This window comes from Triturus cristatus, chromosome 4_1 (assembly GCF_964204655.1).
Source record: "Triturus cristatus chromosome 4_1, aTriCri1.1, whole genome shotgun sequence".
NCBI classification, from domain to species: domain Eukaryota; kingdom Metazoa; phylum Chordata; class Amphibia; order Caudata; family Salamandridae; genus Triturus; species Triturus cristatus.
Genome location: NC_140585.1, coordinates 414364145 through 414381420, shown reverse-complemented (window position 1 = coordinate 414381420; position 17276 = coordinate 414364145). Strand labels below are relative to the sequence as shown.

The following is a 17276-nucleotide window of genomic DNA, read 5'->3' as shown; positions in this document are numbered from 1 at the left end:
GCTGGTGCTGGCAACAACGCCTCCTGTTCAAGAGGTTGACGCTTCTGTGGATTCCCCGGATCGGGGGCCCATGGTGCAAGTGCCTTGGGTTGCCTGGCCTTCGGGTCAGTCTCCGGCTCCTCGACTTTTGTTGTCCAGTGGACGGCTTGATCTTCAGCAGTCTCCTACCGATGGCTTATCACCTAGCCCGATGGCAACTGAAGCTGGTGCTGCTTACGCACGTGCCAGTCACAGGGCGGCTGCTATTCTTAGTTTCTGTGGCCCCCCTGCTGTCTGATCCCTTACTTGATCAGCTCCATATGGAGCCTATTGAGATGGAGCCTTTGCTGCCATTTGGCAGCTCTTTGACATTTTGCGTTGCACATGGGCAAGGCCCTCTTCTGGTGACCCTTTTGATTGAGCTATTGCCTGTAGGCACCGTCCTGCTCTGGGTGATCCACTCTGCCTGTCCACTCGCCCCTACGGCTCAGGGACTTGTTGTTCAGGCGGCTTTTCGCTTAGTCTTCATCCGCCTTGCCATTATTACCTCCCACTAGGGAGTCTAGGTGACTGGATGCGTGTGCTCGCCAACTTTTTGCCTCGACCAGTGCGGCCATCCGCGCATTGAATACTGCGTGTGTTCGCGCATTCATCCTCGACCCTTTGGGACCTGGGCGAGACCCTTCTCCCTTCTATTTCTAAGGAGACTCGGTCACAGTTGCTTCGGCTTCTGCTTGATGGCAAGCAAGGGAATGATGCAATTTTCGCTCCGTTCTTCCCTTGATGCCACTGACTCTGTGGGATGAGCTCTTGCTCGGTCTGCGCGACAGTCGCTTCCCGGATAATGTGATAGGGATTTACCGTTTAATGGTGTGGACCTTTTTGATCCCCACACGGATTTGGCAGTCTCCCAGCTCTTGTCCGGGTTGCCATAACCTTTGCACTTTTCTGTGCCTTGTTTTCCTACACCTCTATCACGAATGTGTATAGTAGGTTCCCCGTTTGCTTTTCAACCGTATGGCTGGTTTACTCTTCGATTGATGTCCACGGCTGTTCAGCCTTTCTCTGATTTGTTAGATTTCAGCCGTATGGCTGGTTTATTCTTATGTTCAGTCCTCTGACTGCTTAATGTACCCAACAGGATCCCCTTATCAGGGGTTGACACTTAACCTATGTGGTGTATATGCAGGTGCTTGGCGGCTGCCTTGCCTTAGTATGCTCCTATGGAGTATTCCTCACGGACATCCTTCAGGGAGTCCCTCCCTGTCTTTTGTCCTGCGATCCTATTAGCATCACCCTGTCGCGCTCTGGGTTCCTTTGCTCCCGCTTGGCTGTAGTGCTTCTGTCCTTGTTTTTACGGCTCACATAGTCTGTGGCTATGCGACAATGTTTAGTATTAGTACAAAATTGGGCACGCAGCCCTTATTGGGCTCGTCCTCCAAGGTACTAGCTGAGCATTTATAGCTCTGCTGTATGTGGCCTCTTTTCTCACCACTTCTCCTACAGCGGATCTTTCCACATTCCCTGCTGCCCCGCACAGATGTTTCCACACTTCTGCTTGGATCCTACTGTGATTTTTCATAGGGCGTATTTCTTCGAAATCGTTGTTTCTTCTGGTCCGGGGCACTTGCATTGATCCTATTTCCACTGTCATGCCTCTAGCTTGCAGGGGACTGTGGTTCTTCCCGAGCAAGGGGGGGATGTTGCGGTTTCCTTCATGCGGTGTCAATGGTCGCTGACCAAGTCTACTTGTGCCACCTCCTCTATGTGGTGCTTGGCTGCCTGGTTCCCCTTTTGGGCCGTTGCCCTCTTGATGCCGTGTGCATCTGAGCTGCTCACGCTGCCCTGCAGGAGGATTTTCCTTTCTTCGTGTGGTTCCAAAGTCCAATCGATGAGTAGGTGCCTCCCGGTATGCTTCGATGTCTTACAGTGTCGCTCCAACTTTGAAGCTAGGCTGTGCCATTGGCCCTTTTGCCGATTGTAACAGACCACCTATATCTCGGCATGTCCTCCATTTTACTATTGGCCTTTTGACCATGGATTGGTCGCCTGCCAATGTTGTCACGTGTCTAGCTGATGCAGCTTGAAATGTGCTTCTTATGCTAGTCTTCATACTGGGCAGGTATGCACTTTCTGTCATACCCATTGCCATCTCTCTGGGTTTTGCTAACCGGCGACACATTACATTTGGTGGACCTTTTCACGCCCTAGTTCCAGTTCCACTTCTGGTGGTGTCAGCGGATTACTTTAAACTCCAGCATATTTAGTATGTGTTTTCTTGTTCCATACCGGCACTTGCTGGCCAGTAGTCAGCCTTTTTCCTTCGTTCCCCCCTGTATCTTACAGGCGCAGGTTCAAGTGTTTTTTCTGCTGCTTTGCCTGCTCGATCGGTAATCGCTTTTTGCTTTCTATCAACACCTCGGATCCTGCGGATCCCTCGGGCTCTAGGCTTGGTTCATCTTCTTTCTTTGAAGTTGTTTACTCTTGCTCCAGCACACGCTTTCTGGCTCTGGGCTTTCCCTCTCTCAACCAGTTATACACAAAAGGGGTTTTCGAGCTGTTCTTGTTGGCTTGTGGTTCCTTTGCCATCCATTGTTCTCCACTCTCTTCTGAGCTTCATGGTCTAGGAGTTGGCTGTGAAATTACTACCCCGCTGTGCTTCGTCATATTGACGGCACTGTTTTAGTCACTTTCTTGACGGCCAAGTTCTCTCTAGAGCTTGGAGGGGTTCAGTCGCAGACCCGCCTCCTCTATGGGTATGGCTTTGGTATCTATTCTAAGTTAAGGAATCTGCGGCTAGACGTCTCTATCAGATGAACGAGTTACTTACCTTCGGGTACTATGCATCTGGTGGAGACATAGTCTAGCCGCAGATTCTTTAACGCTCGCCTGTCCTCCCCATTCTGCGAGGACCTTTTCAGGTTGGGCTTTCGATGCTCGCCTCCCTTCAGGTGGCTTGATCCTTCTGCTAAGTGACGCTTTCACTTCACTCCCAAACAATGTTTCATTCTGCTTTCATAGCTTTACTCCGCCCATTTTCGTAATTGGAGGGTATGCTCATGTGTCATGTATCCTTTCCAACCCTACGCCCTTGGTTGTACTGTGTGGGTTCTATTCATGTTTTTTCCCACCCCCGCTCTTACTTTCTTTATCACCTTGGGGGTCTTTTACCACCCCTATGCTTCATTGGTTTGAGGTCTGTTGACTGCCACATTTTTGGAGTCTTATTGGGGATCAGTCTTTCTGGTGATGTCTTGTGGTCTATTGTCCTGGCTCCTATGTTCCAGACTTGTTGTCCTTCACGGTTATACATTAAGTTTGCGGACTTTCATCTTCCTTTACCTCCCAGGGTGGTTGGCCTTCACTTTTGCGGGGTTGCTTCTCAGAGCGGTGCTCTGCTCTTTCCATTTACTAGTTTCCAATATACAGTGCCTTTATTGTGCTGTTTTTCATCATTCCATGTATTTTCATCATTTTCGCACAATGTTCCCATATTCTAACAGTTTTTTGGTGGTGGCTCCGCGTTGTGGCGCGGAAAAGCTTCTCAGCCGAAAACGGATGTCAGCGTGCCGGGAGGGGCATGTATAGCTCCTCTGACGTCACGTCTGTGGACGACGTCAGGGCGGAGTCGTACGGCGTCACCGCCGGCACACAGAGGTGCTGCTGCGGAAAGTTTTCCGGATCCAGTCTGACGCCTGGGGATATTCTAAGTTAAGGAATCTGCGGCTAGACTATGTCTCTACCAGATAAATCGACAGGACCTGCCCCATGCTCATTCTGTATCTGTTTGAAGACATTCGGTAGAACCGCCATCGAGGGAGTGCCATGAGCGAGAGTATAAACTGTGGAAAAAATAATCCCCCTGGTATTGCAGCTGGCTAGAGGGAGAACCAGGCAGTTGACCTATTTTCTTGGGGATTAAAAATGGTATTTCTTCACGATTTGCAAGTCGTTTGCCCATAACTTAATGAACAATTACAGTACTTATAACATGAGCTGCAGGCACCCGAGGTTGTTCTTAAGGGCCTCCCTGCCTGGTCCAGCCAGTAAGGCACGTGCAATACATTGGGTCATGCGTCTATATAAGACAAGAACATTGTATAAAGTGCGAGTCTTCACTAGATTTATATTAGCCACATCTGGATACGGTGTATAACCCGCTAGTGCCAGTCATGCAGCCCTTTCAATACTTCAGGTGCCCATTCGGACAGTGCCATGCACATGAGGAAGGGTGCCATTAAACAAAGTCTGGTGTTCCCAGGCAGTAAGAGGAATTCCAACATGTGCATTTGGATGATAGGCATTAGGAGCCTGGGGTATGGTGTCTTCATGGAAAGTATCATTAGCGACTACAGCCGGTAAAGTGACCCAAGAATAAAAAACTTCAAAGCGGAATGCTGCGTCCGCTTCAGTTACAAACATCACAACAGTTCCTGCATTAGGATCTTCGTGTTGCATTAAATGCTCAGTTACTGCCAGGTGGCAGTTAACAGCAATAGCTATGGGTTGAGCCATAACTAAACCAACAAGCATTTGCAATGCAATAGGTCTCGCATTTACGCAATTTGAGCTATTAACATTGTGTGAGAAGTTGGCCTGGCATATGATGGTCACTAGTTATAGTGGCCACCTTGCACCAGTCCAATTCGACTCATGGTAGATAGGTTTAAGACAACCTTTTAAAGAAAGCTATCCTAGTGGTAGCTGTGGAGAGCAGCCTTCAGGCGAAGTCTCTGAGAAATATAAAGCAAGTTGTTTGACCTTATCCACTCTTGAACTACCAAATGAAAGGACACCACACAGGTATATATATCAAATATATATGTATTTATTTCTAGACACACTCTACTAATCTCTTAAGATTAGAAGCCAGGAACACATTCAAATATCAACGTTTCACAATAAGTTAAGCACAAATATGGCTGGAGCCCTAGTGGCGTACCAGACAATTATACTAAAACAATTGGTTAAGAAAGTCGTCTTGCAAAATGACAAGGCCTGTAGAATCGCTGGGGCTTCACTACTGCAGTGAAAGCAGGTAAGTAACAGGCCCATGGGAGACGTGTGCAGTGTGTGAACACAGCCGCGGGTTCCCTATTGATTATAATGGAGTAAGTCGTGGTTTGATTTTTAAAGTTTTAGGGTACTTCGAGGAAGTCTACAAGCAAGCCACTTACAAGGTAAGTACTTCGAGGGCCAACACACACTAGGGCACCGGAGTGCACGAGTTACCTCACCCAGGGAAGCCGGGTGCTTAGGTGTCGGGTTGCGTTGCTGTTTTCTATGGAGACCAAAGAAGACTTGCTGCTTGCAAAGACTGGAGAAGTGTCCGGTGAAATCCAAGGGTGTATTCAAGATAGAGATGACCTGAAAATTGAAGGGACAGTGTTCAAAATCACTTGCCGGTGGCCAGGAAGATGGCTGACCACGGATGTCGGGTGATTTCAGGTCGTCGATGGTGTTTTGACTTTTCGCTCACGAGGTCCAGGAGAGATCAACGATGACCAGCAGCCGGATTCGGAGTGTCCCACGACATCTGCAGCTGACTGAGGTGTCGGCAACCGGATTGGAGCCAACAAGCCTTGGCAACAGCAAGTCTCGTGGAAATCGAAGGTCAGCGTTGCAGACCAGTAAGGTCTGAGGGACTCACTCAGCGAGGGTGAGTGAGGGCAGGCCTGGAGCAACCAGGAGAGCCCTTTGAGTCGATAGTCTTCGGGGGACCCACAAGCCAACGGGCAAGGGATCGCAAAGACGCCTCTTGAGGAAATGCTTCACAGGAGCCCACGGTCACTCGGGACGGGCTAGGCCTCTGATTTTCGCTGCAAAACCTGCTGGAGGCTTGGGCCACAAATGGTCCAATGCACAAGTTCCTAGAAAGTCGTGAAGGGGTTGCACTCGACAATAGTGCACGGTACCCGGGTATTGCTGTTCCTCTTCAATCGTGGGGTCCACTCGCCTCAGCTCTGCTGGGGACACACAATGGCCGTCGAAGTCAGGAAATCCACTTACGGGGCTGCAGGGACTTCGAACTCGAGCGGGACCGGGAAAGTTTGCGACCGTTGATTAAGGTTTTGGTGCCTGCCAAGCAGGGGAGTCACTCCTTGACTCCAAGGGAGATTCTTCTGTCTTCCAAAGGTAGTGGAACGTCGAAGGGCCAGGATTCTTCTTTGTAGAGCGTCGTCCAGGGTTATCTGCTTTGCAATAGCAAAGTTTGCTATCTTGTACTGAAGATAGGGGAGGGACTAGCTCTATGACCACTCCTCTGAGAGGGTCAGGGTAGGGGGTGGTTACACCCACTTCCCTTTGACCAGTTTCGAGCCAGAGCAGGGACAGGTAGCCCCTGAACCGGTTTGAGCTGGCATATGCACAGAGGAGCCTACTGCTCCCCCAGTGCAGGACTTCTAAGCACTCTAGGAGTGCACCCACCCAGCTCCAATACACTAAATCCTGTCTGGAAGGTGGTGACACCTCCCTGTGACAGGATGCCTATTGTTGGGCCTTCTCCACTGCGAGTTTCGGTCAGCAGCAGGAGGGCAGCCCAGTGTCTGTGCTGGTGGCATCCATTTTGTGATGCCAAGGCTCTTTCAGATTTCTACCGTGTTACCACAGTAGGTACGTGTCGTCCCCTCTAGAAGGGTGGGATCATACTCCCACACCAGTTACTGGTGAGGGGGTATGATTCCAAGTTGTTTGACACCAAACACGCCCTGTTTTGATGCAGTCATTCCAAAGTTAGCATTTACCGCGAGGTTATAATGCACTTAAGAGTATATGGTTTAACCGCATCCACAAACAGCCACAGAGAATAGACCCTGCCAGCTGTAGAGGGGTTCTGCTCATGCAGAGGCACCCCCTCACATAGTAAACCAAGCACCCTGCCCTCAGGATTGGTAGGGCCTACCATAGGGGTGGCTGATAGGTTTATATGTGTGTGTATGGTGAGATATAGAAACTTATACCTCTGTGTTGAGTGCTAACACAACCTCACCCAGGCTGCAGTAGCAGGCCTGTGGTGTCTGATTGAGTCTGCTTCGCAGGGGTGGCATAATACATGCTGCAGCCCCTGGTAGGCCAGTGAAGTACCTATGCCCTGGGTACCTAGGGTACCATATACTAGGGGCTCATAAGGTACCACAGTATCCAATCACTAGTGCATCTAATATGCACACCAAGTTGTTTAGAGAGAACAGAGACTGGGGCCCTGATTAGCAGGGACCCAGCCAGACTATAGCCAGAAATCAGTATATACATCAGAAAAAAAGTTGGTAACATAAGTGCAAATCCTACTCTCCTACACATTGCAAATAACAATGCCTTTTATTTTAGTACATAAATAAAAGGCAGTGTCATTTACAATGCCAATAGCTTAAACTTGCATAATTGCGAGACCTATTGTATTGCAAATGTTGGTTCCTAGTAGTTCCCAAATCGTTACAGCTGCTTTTTGTCAAATGCTGATTAAAAGTAAAACAAGCATTGGCATAGCCAATAGGTCTCGCCTGTGGGAGCTTATGTGTTTAGCCATGCAACAGTTGCATAACTAAATACTTATAAGGTCCCATAAGCGAGACCTACTGGCTATGCAAAGCGGCTGTGAAAGTAATTGCGGTAAAGCGCGGCGCCCGCGCACATTCACTGTAGCTCTAGGCTAGCCTGGTAGCACTTTTTAGAGCCCTCTCAATAAGTCTCGCCAGCGCATGCGCTGGGTCTGGCGAGACCTAATAAAAAGACTAGTCTGACATTAGAATTTTTACTAATTGAAATTAAGCAAATTCTAGCAGATCCGTTATTTCCAGTCTAAGTATGCTTTATTTGCTCAAGTGATGCTGATAAGAATTAGCGAGGATTGTAGGAACCTGGGAGCACCAATGTTGGCATCTTGGCGATAAGAGAACAGCATGTCTGCCTGGCCTCTTCTGTTTGTGTGCTGTTCTTGGCTGCAAGAGGATCTTTATAACTTGTTCTGTCATGTCTAGCCAGCTTTCCACATCTCACCCATGCACCAAAATGTGCAGCCTGCTTACGTTTTCACGGTATTATTGGTCTAATTACCCTATTACCAGGAAGTAATGTGGTGAGTTACCTTTGTTTACGGTTTGTTATTGTGACTTAATTATTGAGGATTTGTGACCTGGTGGCTAATTCTTTGTTTACAGCTTCAGGGCGCTAGAACATAAAGTAAAACACAACCCAGAGAAGTTCTAGGTCCATGAGCGTTAGTCACACTAATGTGACCATCCGGTTTAGTTTAATAAACTTGTTTTCAGGCGCTTCCTAAACTCAAGTGAAATCACTGCTTTTCGGAGAGGGGGGTGAGGGCTAACTATCTGACCCTTGACACCCTAAGATCTTTCTCATGTTTGACCATCTTAATGGCGCGTGATTTGGTGGGGTGTGCGGACGAGGGGTGTACTTTTCAGATTGGGGTGAGGTAAGAGTAAATAATTTAGCGTACTTGCTCACAAATATAACAATACTTGCTTACCTGCTTACAAATTTAATAAATTCCACATTCTGGTAACTCTTTAGAGGAAAGTCGTTGTGCTGGTGCTGTGTCTGGAGCCGTTAGTCTTACCAGGGCCATTGAAATTAAGCGGTTCTGCAGCTGCTACATTTTCCACATAATTAAGGATTTACCGCACCTTCACATATTCCACCAATTGTTGGGCAAGTATTTCGTAAAAATGTTTTTTGTTCGGATGGCTCAAAGTGACTTTAAAAGTGTCACGTGTGATGCTGCAGTGACAGGCCCTTGGAAAAGGTTAACTCGTCACCTGTCCATTGCTAATTTCTGGATTCGGGTATTCAACTGGCAATAACAAGGTGTAATGTGTGAGAAGTTGGCCTGATATATGATGTCACTAATTCTAGTGTACACCTTGTATCAGTCCAAACAACCCTTATGGTGATTGGTTGTAAAGTCAACCTTATAGACCAGCTATCATAGTGGTAGCATGGACAAGAGCAGTCTTAGGCTAAACTCTGTATGGCATGTGAAGCCAGCTGTTATACCATATATAATCCCTTGAATACCAAATGAAAGGACACCACAGCAGATATATATAAAAATAGAATGTATTTATTCTAGTCAAACCCTCAGCACTCTTTATGAGATTCGAGGTAAGTACAACACAGTCTTATTTAAGCATACATTAAGTCACACAGGTAAGTAATACAGTTAGGCCCTAGGGGCCACGCAAACCATATACTAAGTAAGTGGTATAAGGACCACTGTCACGAACACAGGATAGGCCTAGGCCTAGGGAATCACTGGGGCTACACTACACTACCAACAGTTAGGAAGTGGGAGGCCCACGGGATTCAGGTGCAGAGTGGAAACACTCACGCGTAATGTGTAAAAGTCGATAGAATTACTAGCAGTTAGAAATTAACAGTTTTGGGACACTTCTGGTATAGCTAGAAAGTCGAGACTCGGAAACTAGACCCTAGGATAGTCAATATCCTTGTGAGCACCAAAGTACCCAAGTTACCTAGCCCACGGGCTGCGGGTGCATAGGTGTGAACTTGCGTCGGGTTTCGTCGTTGACTCCTATGGATGCCTGAAGGAAAGTTGCTGACAGGCAGTCAGTGAAGAGTGTCCGGTGGATCCCAAGGTGGGGATCAAGAAGGAAGGAACCTGCAAGCAGAAGGGACAGTCTAGGTCACCAGCCAGGAGCCGGGAAGGAACCAGGAAGGAACCGGCGATGTCGTGAAGATGCAGGTGAAGAGGTGAAGCTTGTCGCAGCAGCCACGGGTGCCAGGAGACGTCTAGGACGACCAGGACCAGGAGGTGAGCTGTCCCACGAAGGCTCTTGCTGTCGGCGGCGTCGAAGTAGAGTCAGGACCAAACAAGCCTTGGCAAGCGGAACCCACGCAGGATGGAGGACTTGCTTCTGGTGCAGACCAGGAAGGTCTGGGGTGCTTCTATTTCACAGAGGAGCGGGTGCCAGTCTGGAGGAGCCGGACCAGCAAGATGAAAGTAAAGGTTCGTCGTCGTAGAGGCTACTAGCCAACGGGCCAGCAACCGGAAAACACGTCTAGCAACACAGGTGCAGAAGGGCCCCACGCAGAACATGTGAAGTGTGGGGAGCTGGTCTTCTTTGCAGATGGTGCTCGGGAGTGGGGCTTCTCAATTCCCCAAGCACAGCCTCGAGGGAGCCTCGGAAGTCGCGCTAGTCAGTTACTAGCCACTTTTCCCAAGTCGCCGGTCCCACGTCCCTCGTCGCCTCCACGGGTCTCAGCTTCGCTGGAGATGTGGGGTCTGGTTCAGAGGTGTCTGGAAGTCTCGGCGCTGGTCAGTCTCTGCAGTCGTCCCTCGTAGGATTCAGTCGCAAAGCAAGCAGCGGTCGCTGGATGGTGCCTGGTTGCCTAGGATGGTCACTCCTTGGCCACAAGGGAGATTTCTTCAGTCTTCTTCCTGAGGTCGAATGTCGAAGGTCCAGAGTTTCTGTTCAAGTTGCAGATTCAGATTAAACTAATTTAGCAGGGCTCGGCTAGCTACTGATATACTGGGCTAGTGGGCTGGGCTACCTGCAAGGTCCCTCCTATGGGTGGGACCAGGAAGGGGAGTGGCTACACCCCCTTTCCTTTGTCCAGTTTCGTGCTAGAGCTGGGGCTGGAGTGCCCCAGCACCGGTTTGAACTGGACTATGCATGGGACACCTTGTGTGCCCCAGGCAGTGTCTAGTTTCATTCAACCCTCCCTGCCCCAATACACTAAATCCTGTCTAGGGTGGTGCTCGCACCTCCCAAGGCAGGAAACCTATTGTCCAAGCCTCCCTCGCTGGAAGGACTCCCAGCAGCAGGAGGTCAGACTTGTGTCTGTGGCAGCAGCATCCATTTTGTGATGCTGAGGCTTTGGTGAGAGTTAAACAGCAACGTAGGATTTTAACATGTCTCTCCCTCTAGAAGGGAGGGATAATGTCCTCATCACCAGAAATGGTATGGGGGTATTATTCCAAAGTGTTAGACACCTTACACGACATGTTTTGATAAAGCCAAACCATTGTTACCATAACCGTTTAAGATTATAAGGTACTTTAAGAGTATATGGTAGGCTATATCATAGAACAGCTATAAGGACATGGTTCCAAAAGCTGCAGACAGGCTCAGCTCATGCTAGAGCACCATCTCACATGTTACCAAGCACTCTGCCTCCAGGATTAAGGCCTGCCATAGGAGTGACTGATAGGTACGCATGTGTCTATATATAAGGTTAGATATAGGTATACTATATCTAAGCAAGGGGTGATTACACGACCTTGCCCCAGCTGAGTGATCAGCCAGTTGTGTCTGATTGGAAGGCCAGACCAGGGGTGGCATAATCATGCTGCAGCCCCTGGGAGGCCTAGGGTACACCTATGCCCTGGGTACCTAGGGTACACTGTACAGGGTCCAATAAGGTGATCCTTACCAATTGGGTATGTACCTAGGGTACATGGAGTCCATTTTAAAGAGAGCAGACAGCCTGAGACCCTGAATGGCAGGATCTCAGGCCAACTAAGTCGAAAAACCAGCTAGACACTAGGCAAAAAGTTGGGGGTAACCATAGTCAGATATCCACCTTCCTACATAATGTTTACCCTGACATTGTTGAAAAATAATTCTATCGCAGAGTTTGTGACATTATGCTGTGCAACTAACCCCTTTTCTTGCCACATAATTTAATCAACCCAGCCAAATAATTTGCTCTTTCAGAGGCCCTGACTCAGGTGGTCTACTTGATTCTTTTCTCGGCATGTCCAAATTCAGATATTATTGTGACTTTCAAGCCATTTACCTGGTATGTGCGGGACTCAGCCCGGCCCTACAGACTTCCAGAGGCACCGGCCTGTCTTGAGACCTACACAGTGCTCTTAAAGCCAGATCGCCTCTGGTCTCCCCTGCCCCAGTTTAACCACCAGCTCTTGGGGTGCTTCGATGAAGTGTGGAGGCTCCGGTCGCGTCACTGTGCACAACACCGAGGCCCTTTAAACCCGATAGCTGAGTCGCGCTTGTCAAGTAGGTGTTTAGGACCGGAAGCATGCCGCCCCAAACCTCCAGCAAGCCTCTGACGTCACGGTGGTGGTGTTAGCTGCTGTACACCCCTCTCCACGGCAAAATACATATCAGAGTTATGTTTGTCGAACTGTGAAAATGAATCTATTTCTAGGGGAGTTGGCCGTCACCGGTGTGTCTAAGGGACCTACTGCAACTTAATGATGTTAATTATACTGTTTTTTCTACCAAATGTTTTGGGGGCATTCTCTTCACCCTTTCTATGCCAGTGATCAGCTTACATTTTGTAGAATTAAAAGGGGCCATACTCCATTATCTGAGCAAATCACACCCTGGCACTATTTGCCAAATGCACGGGGACGTAGCTAACACTGGTGCAGTGGCACCGGGCCCAGAGCCCTATAAAGCCCATTGATTTCTGACAACTCTGTAGTTTACAAGCCGAACTACAGTCCACGGGGCAGTTTCCCCTGGTTGCAACAAGTCCCAGGGCATCCTTCCCAGGCTACTACACCCGCAATCACTGTTCATGCTTTTAGTTCCAAGTAGTACTTATCAGGGACTTCAGGACACTTCATGAATGTAGTTGTTTTTCGGCTGGAAGGAAACTTCTTTCTTTTGTAATAGTTTTCAGCGAAAAATATAATTCACTCGATTTTCAGCCGACATGTGGTCCAGTGCTGCGTGTAACATTTTCACCCAGTATTTGCCTTTTCAGACAACCGTACTATGCATTCTGGGAATTGTAGTTTCTATTTTAACACTGTTCTTAAAAATTGCAGTTAACAGTGTACTGCTGGATTAAAATCCAGGCATGGTGGTGACGGCTGGCACTTGGCGGGTATGTCAGTTTTCGAAGCCCACGCCCTGACCCTCTCGTGTGCCTCTGACGAGGTCTGTTAACTGTGACTCCGCCTTTCATCTTCTCAAACCAGATTAAAACGAGTGGTGCGCACGCGCCACAGCGAACATGTGGTTTCAATTATCGTGCCCGTATCTGGGTCATGATAATTTAAACCACATGGCCTTTGTTGCGATTCCAGGCTCAGTTTTAAAACCCCGTACAAAAGGGCTCTCGCCTGCGCCGACAGTGCTTCACACTGAAACACTAGGGCGCGAGCCCCAAAAAGGATTCAAAGGGTAGCACATCAGGGTGTAAACCTTTTAATATTCAAGCTTGAAAAACCAACAGCACTAGGTGCTATCTAAAAAGTGTGGAGGAAAAATCCCTGATACCACGGATGTCTTCGGTAAAAGGTGCAAGAGTATTACAGACCACTACAATCACTAATCTGATTTCCCGCAAGTAAGTACAAGAACGGATGTTGCCGGTGCCATGTTGCAGGGATTCTGCTCAGGAACAAAACTAAGCTTGTAACCATAAAACATCAGTATGTAGGGACTGAGTCACCATGCCACCTCAGTATCTATGAGCTCGCGTCTGACTAGCAATATTGCCTCACTTGCCCTCCTAATCTTACCAGAGAAACAAGTGAATTGGCACCCAGAACACAACACACTCAAGCCTCTCAGGGATCGCTGTAAAAGTACACACCCTTTCGCATTCACTCGAACTTGTCCACAGTAAGATAAGGAGACACAAAGGAAGTTCAGAATATTTATTTAAACTAGTATTCTAAATACAGTATATGTGCCACCATCTGAAAACAAATGCATATTAAAAATACTGTTAGCATGGTTAATAAACCGTATACCATAAAAAACCCTGTCATATTTTAGGACAGAGTAGCCTAAACCCCACTCCCCTGCTACTGAAGCTAAATGATTATATATCAAAGAGCTTTGGGATTAGTAGCGGAGCCCCATGCCTTCGCATACACAGGTGGGCTTTCTACATCTCAGCGGACACAGTGATCTGGTCTCAGAACTCTTGTTCCATGTGTGTTTTTTGCTCTTGTTCTCATCTATGTGACAAGCCCTGTGCACATAAACCGGTACAAAAGGGGGTGGTGATGGACAGAGCATCAGAACCAATCAAACACTCACGCCCAGTCAACAGATCTTGGTTTGATCCATCACCGTTCTTTAGCCCACTCTGCCACCCCAGTTCAGACATGGCCATATGCAAATCAGTCTGATCCTGTGCTTCATGGGAACAGTCCAACCCGAACTGCCAAGCCATGCCTTCCCTGGACCGGAAACAAGCTTCCTGAGTGTTTGATTGGTTCTGATGCTCCGTCTATCACCACCCCCTTTTGTACCGCTTTGTTCGCCATAAGTTGGCAGGGTCAGACTGATTTGCATATGGCCATGTCTGAACTGGGGTGGCAGAGTGGGATAAAGAACTGTGATGGATTAAACCCAGATCTGTTGACTGGGTGTGAGTGTTTGATTGGTTCTGATGCTCCGTCCATCACCACCCCCTTTTGTACCGCTGTGCACATAAACAGCAGCATTTTTTGTTCTGTCTAGGTGCTAGTGCCTGGCCAGAAAGAATAACAAGTGATGTTGTTTTACCTTGTCTGTGGTGTTCAGACTAAATCCAAGGAAAAGAACAGTACGCGAAAACATAATCTAGTTATGTGTGAAAGTACAGTGTGGCACAAAGCAACATGTTTATAAAGTAGCGTGTGCAAAAGAGAATGAGGCACAATTAGGCTAACCTGGGCCATGCAGGAAACACATGTCAATTTCTTATGAAAAACGTACTTACCTTTTTACATATTTCTTGGTCTTAAAATAAATCGTGAAAGAAGCTTATTTTTATAAAATTGGTGTGCATCTCCTTTGAGTCGTGTCATTTATTAGTCACTGTGTGCATAACAAATGTCCTACACTCAGTTAGGCCTTAGGCTGCTCAACCACACTTCCGCAAACAGAGCACTTTGGGTTTAAATTGAGCCCTGTACGCTTCTGAGGGGATCGCTGGACTCTTTACACGATATAACCACTTATTGGTTTATCCCAAAGTGCCAGCTTCGTGCATCCGCAAACCAGGTACTCCGTTCAGTTGGCCTAACTGGGTCCCTGTAGCCAGCCTGCACTCCATCACAGTAGGCCTTAACTTGTGACTTTGTCCCAGTCCAGTGCAACTTGATACCCACAGTTGTCACAATTCGTCTTTTGGTGCTATTTTTATTAAAATCTTTAAAATTGCATATCTTTTGTTGTACTGATTGGATTTTTGTCGTTTTGGTTGTGTTCATTTTCTAACTCTACTGAAGGATTCTTTTGTGGTATTTTCACTGTTACTGTTTGAAGTGTTGCACAAATGCTTTACACATTGCTTCTGATATAGGCCTGACTGCTCTGTTCCAAGCTTCCGATGGTTGAGCACAGAGCAATTCAGGGTTTGCTTGGGACTTCAACCTGCAAAGAATCGCGGTTGCTGCTTGAGAAGGATTTCAGCCTCCCTCAACTAGTAGCGCAATTTCTTACGTGGCTACTTTTCCATCAGGATCTCCCAGTTCAGATGGTAGTCACAGATGACTCTCTCCTCAAGGGGGAGCTCACATAAACCATTTGAAGCCTCTGGTTTATGGTCGGCAAGGAAAAACTACTGTACCACTATCCTAGAGTTGAGAATGGTACACTTAGCTCTGAAGTCATTCTTGCCCTTGCTCATGATAAGTCTGTTCTCTAGGGACTCTCCCTCTGGAGTAGCCACCCGCTCTATACATGCCATTCTATTGTATTGATTCAGATCGACAATACAACAATGCATTACCTGAACAAACAGGGAGGTGCGCACTCAAGATGGCTATCCATCGAGTCTTTGGTTCCTTGCTGTGAGGCATTTCCATATGGCCTATCAATCACAGTAGTCCACCTTGTTTAGGCGTCCAAAACTTAGCAGTATTCAAGAGGACCAGGACTTGGTTCCAGACGACTAAGTCGCAGAAGCAATTTTCCAAGAACGGGACACAAAACAGCAAGTGCCAAGATTGCGCCTTTATATTTTACCTGCCTCTGTAGAAAGGAATTGTGTAGACCAATCAAAAAAGAGCATTTCATCTGATCCTCCTCGGTCTGCCAGTTTTGATCAAACTTTAAAAATCCAAGTTTAGAGTGATAGCGCTGAAATGGGCTTGTCAGTGGTGGTTGACAGATCTTTTTTACTTGTCAGAGCGCCCACGTAGAAGTCTGCTTGCAGACAGGATATCCTATACACCTTGCAGCTAGAATAGCCTGTTGGAAATCTCCTTCACAAGCCTTCTTTAAAATACCTGTAGTTATGGATTTTTTTTTAGATGGCATTGAAGTTTTTCCTCCTGTTAATTCTACTTTGCCTTCTTGGGAAGTTATCATTGGGTTACCTAAATTAATGGGTCTCACTTTTGAACCCATTTACAAAGCCTCCTCGACACCTTATATGGAAGGCAGCTTTTTTAGTTGCTATTAATTTGGAGCAGAGAGTTATTGAAATTCAAGCCTTGTGCACTATAGTATTCAATGGTAATAGAATGATGAGAAGAAACCATACTAGTTTTATTCCCAAGGTGGTTTTGGTTATTTACAGTAATCAGATGATTTCTTTACCTTAATTTTCCTTTTAATTCAGTAACTCCAGTAGAGAGACCTCTGCATTCCTGTATGTAAAACGTTTTGAAATTCTATTTGGATAAAACTAAATGACAATTGGATCATCTCTTTATAAATGGTCCCAACAAGAATCGGTTTACCCTCTACAAAGCAGCCCATCTGTAGACGTATAGTTTCTTGTATATGTTTTGCATACCAGTTGGTGAAAATGCTGTTCCCTAGTAGACCTAAATCGCTTTCGTGGAATATCTGCTTCAATAGCCCATTCTTAGGAATGTTCCTGTTTCAGAAAGTTGCAAGGCTGCTACTTGGAGATCTGTTCACACTTTCACTAGACATTGTCAGTATTCAGCCTTCATTGAGGGTACTCGAGTAGGACAAGCTTCTTTGAGGAATCTTTTTGGGTGATGGTTGGAAATGTCCTCATTTCTAGTCTGCTCTTTTATGGGATGGGCTTGCTATTCTATTTGGTCATTATGACTATTGAGGAGCATTGCCTGGCAGAGAAGGAAAAGTTGCATACGTGTAATCTTAGTTCTCTTCTAGAGGAATCTGCCTCGGTCAAAAGCAACCCTCCCTCCTCACTGGACAAGCAATACATTTAATCTTTTGCTCACCCAGGATCCTCAAATCTTCTGTAAAAATGACCTGACCGAACTGTCACCTACGGGGCATGATGGGATGCTGGGTGTGCTACGAGGTAGTGGTAGTTAACGGCACAATGTCAGTTTTGTTCTCTTGGCTTTCCCTTGCTGTCTATTGGCTAAACATGTATTTCATTCCCTTTTCCTTTTTACT

General features: G+C 47.2%; 1 protein-coding gene across 1 annotated transcript in view; it reads left to right on the top strand.

Moving 5' to 3' along the window:
- The window catches only part of ZFC3H1 (zinc finger C3H1-type containing), an 844920-nt gene that overhangs the window by 573752 nt on the left and 253892 nt on the right, over positions 1-17276 (top strand). The gene's annotated exons all lie outside the window — the stretch shown is intronic.